The following is a 4,332-nucleotide window of genomic DNA, read 5'->3' on the forward strand; positions in this document are numbered from 1 at the left end:
TGTACAATTTCAATCTTTTAAATTTATTGGCAGTTGTTGTATGGCCTATGGTCTGTATTGGCAAATACTCCATATATGTTTAAAAAGATTGTAGATCTTCTTGGTTTATGTGGTGTCTTCTGTGTGTGTCAACTAGTTGGTTGAGAGTGTCATTCAAGTCTTCTATATTCTTCCTGATTTTTCTATCTATTGAATACTGAGAGAGGAATATGAAAATGTTCTACTATGGTTTTAAATTTATTTCCTCTATTTCTCCTTTTATTTCTGCCAGTTTTGGGAGATCTGTTATTAGATGTATGTACATTTACAATTGTTGAATTGACTCTTTCAACTTCATAAAATGTTTCACTTTTTTTGCAGTCACATTCCTTGGCTAGAAGTTTATTTTGTCTTATATCAATATAGCAACTCCAGTTTTCTTATGCTTGTTGTTTGCATGCACATTATTTTCTATCTTTTTTCTCTCAGCCTATTTGCATCTTTGTATTTAAGGGTGCCTCTTTTAGGCCACATGGCATAGAGTCTTGTCTTTTCAATCCAGTTTCACATTCTCTGTCTTTTATTTTGTGTATTTGGTCAATTCACATTTAATAAAATTATGTCTATTATGGACTTTAAGTCTACCACTTTGTTGTTATTTTTATTTGTTTCATTTCTGTTTTGTTCCTCTACTCCTCCTTTCCCTGCTTCTCTCTGTGTTGAGCAAATATTTTGCATCCTGTATTTACTTTTTAACATATACCTTGCCAATTTGTTAGTGGTGGCTCTAGGGATTATAAATGCTACTTTTATTTTTTAATTTTTTTTTTTTCACTTAAGACAGGGAATACTTTATTCAAATCCATGAGAGAAATGTAGAGCTTGGATCTATAATGAAGCGTTGTGTTTTAATGCATAGGTCAGAAATAGTATATTAGAGAATACACTGCTACATACAAATTAACTGATCAGAGCACAACTTTTCAATATTCAAAACAGAATAAGCTTCCCTGTAAAAGCAGCACTTTTGTGACATTTTTAACTTTAGTATTCCTCTCCTTCCTCTTCACCCTCTCCTTCAACAGAATCCACACCAACCTCCTCATAATCCTTCTCAAGGGCAGCCATGTCCTCACGGGCCTCAGAAAACTCTCCTTCCTCCATGCCCTCACCCACATGCCAGTGAACAAAGGCACGCTTGGCATACATCTGGTCAAGCTGGTGGTCCAGGCGAACCCAGGCCTCAGCAATGGCTGTGGTGTTGCTTAGCACACACACAGCTCTCTGTACTCTGGCCAGGTCTCCATAGGTACCACAGTGGGAGGCTAGTAATTAATGCCAACTTTCAAGCCAGTGGGGCACCAGTCCACAAACTGGATGGTACGCTTGGTCTTGATGGTGGCAATGGCAGCATTGACATCTTTGGGAACCACGTCACCATGGTACAACAGGCAGGAAGCCATGTATCTACCATGGCGAGGGTCACATTTAACCGTCTGGTTGGCTGACTCAAAGCATCCATTGGTGATCTCTGCTACAGAAAGCTGTTCATGGTAGGCTTTCTCAGCATAAATGACAGGGGCATATGTGGCCAGAGGGAAGTGGATGGGGGATAGGGCACAGGTTGGTCTGGAATTCTGTCAGATCAACATTCAGGGCTCCATCAAATCTGAGGGAAGCAGTGATGGAAGACATAATTTGACGAATCAACCTATTGAGGTTAGTGTAGGTTGAGCGTTCAATATCAAGATTTCTACCACAGATGTCATAGATGGCCTCATTGTCTACCATGAAGGCATAATCAGAGTGCTCCAGGGTGGTGTGGGTACTGAGGATGGAGTTGTAGGGCTCAACTACAGCAGTGGAAACCTGGGGAGCTGAGTAAATGGAGAACTCCAGTTGGGCTTCTTGCCATAATTGACAAAGAGACATTCCATCAGCAGGGAGGTGAACCTGGAACCAGTTCCCCCTCCAAAGCTATGGAAAACCAAGAAGCCCTGAAGACCCATGCTCTAGGCGGCCAGTTTCCGAATTCGATTCAAGACAAGGTCAATGATCTCCTTGCCGATGGTATAGTGCCCTTGGGCATAATTATTGGCAGAATCTTCCTTGCCGGTGATGAGCTGCTCAGGGTGGAAGAGCTGGCAAGGTGCCAGTGCAAACTTCATCAATGACTGTGGGTTCCAGGTCTACAAACACTGCCCTGGGCACATGCTTGCCAGCACCCGTCTCACTGAAGAAGGTGTTGAAAGAGTCATCTCCTCCCCCAATGGTGTTGTCACTTGACTTGTGGCCATCGGGCTGGATGCCATGTTCCAGGCTATAGAGCTCCCAGCAGGTGTTGCTGATCTGAACACCAGCCTGGCCAATGTGGATAGAGATGCATTCACACAAGGTTGTTGCTTTGCGGCTGCAGAGAAGATGGCAGAGAGGAGGTGGAGAGGTTGTTGCTTCTTACAACGCGACTCTTAGGCGGTGGATGTAAGAGAACCTCTACTTTTATTTATTTAAAAACCATTTTTTTAATGTTTATTTATTTTTGAGAGAGAGGGAGAGAATGTGAGGGGCAGGGAGGGGCAGAGGGAGAGGGAGACCTAGAATCCGGAGCATACTCCAGGCTCCAAGCTGTCAGCACAGAGACCCACATGGGGCTCAAACTCACGGACCGTGAGATCATGACCTGAGCCTAAGTTGGACACTTAATGTATGGAGCCACCCAGGTGCCCCTATAACATGCTTATCAAAATTTACCTATTCCACAATGAATGACTTCTAGTTGAATATAGGAAACTTCCAACAATATGGTTCTGTCTACCTCTCCCTTCTTTGCATTGTTTTCATCTATATATACCATAATTTCAACAATATAGTAATATACATTTGGTTTTAACTATGCACATATTTTTTTTAAAGAAGCCAATAAAAAAGCAAAAAATACATATATTTATATGAACTCACATGTTACGTACTTATCCTTTCCAGTGTTCTTTATTTCTCCTGGTATATCTGAAATACCATCTGCTGCAATTTTCCTCTGCTCTGGAAAACTTCCCATTTTAAATAACGCAGTTCTGCTAGCATTAATTTCTCTCTATTTTAATTGAAAAATGTCTTAATTATAGCTTTAATTTTGAAGGATAATTTCTCCATGAATAATTTTGAATAATTTTTTTCTTTCACTACTTTTAATATGTCATCCCAATATCTAGCCTCCATTGTTTCTGATGAAAGGTTGAATATTAATCATACTGTTATCTCTATGTAATATGTCATTTTTCTCTTACTGCTTTCAAACTTTCTATTATTTTTGACTTTCGTTAGTCTGAATTTGATGTGGCTGGATATGACTTTCTCTTTTTTTATTCCAGTTAGGTTTCACAGAGCTTCTTGGACTTGTTAATTTATGTTTTTTTAAACATAAAATTTTTAAACATAAAATTTAAGAAATTTTAAAACATTTTTTCTTTAAATGTGTTTTTTTCTCCAGCCAATTTCTTTTAGTCCTTTCCTTCTGGGTCTCTGATTACATGTGTGCTGTATCAATTGATAGTGTCACAAGCTTTTTTCATTTTCTTCAATATTTTCTTCTTTTCTATTTGTCAGACAAGATAACTTTTCAAATACATGGGTTTTTTTCTCTTGCATCATCTGAAATCTGCAGTTGAGTTTATTGCTAGTTTTTAAATTTCAGTTATTATACTTCTTAGATTTGGATTTTTCAGTTTCCTAAAAGTTTCCATTTCTTTTTTGGCATCCCTACATATTTACTCATTAATATGATTTTTTTTTAATTATTTGAACAGATTTCCCTTAATTATTTGAATATATGTACAGTAGTATTGTGAAGTTTATAACTATTAAATTCAACCCCTGGGGCCACTTTAAATTAGTGTCTATCTATATCTTTGTTCCTTGATTTTTCTATATAACGCTTAAAATTTTTTTTTAATGTTTATTTATTTTTGAGACAGAGGGAGGCAGAGCATGAGCGGAGGAGGCGCAGAGAGAAAGGGAGAGACAGAATCCGAAGCAGGATCCAGGCTCTGAGCTGGCAGCACAGGGCCCGACGTGGGGTGGAACTCATCAACGAGATCATAACCTGAGCTGAAGTCCTATGCTCAACTGACTGAGCCACCCAGGCGCCCCTGTATAACATTTCTTTTATAACTAATAAATTTTAGTTGAAAATTAGACCCAGTGGCAGCTATGGAATCTGTTTTGCTTTTCTGAGGACCTTCAGATTTATTGCTTCGTAGCCTGTAACTTGCGTGGATTCAAATTACAAAACCTGTCTTCATGTAGTGTATTGTAACTGAGGTTTCTGCTGCCTAACTTTGTGGGGTTTTAGTTGCT

At 39.0% G+C, this 4,332-nt stretch overlaps 1 pseudogene; it reads right to left on the reverse strand.

Moving 5' to 3' along the window:
* Nucleotides 1-861: 861 nt before the first annotated feature.
* Nucleotides 862-3,034, reverse strand: LOC125939151 (tubulin alpha-1A chain-like; annotated as a pseudogene).
* Nucleotides 3,035-4,332: the final 1,298 nt, after the last annotated feature.

Source organism: Panthera uncia, assembly GCF_023721935.1.
Source record: "Panthera uncia isolate 11264 chromosome B2 unlocalized genomic scaffold, Puncia_PCG_1.0 HiC_scaffold_24, whole genome shotgun sequence".
Taxonomy (NCBI): Eukaryota; Metazoa; Chordata; class Mammalia; order Carnivora; family Felidae; genus Panthera; species Panthera uncia.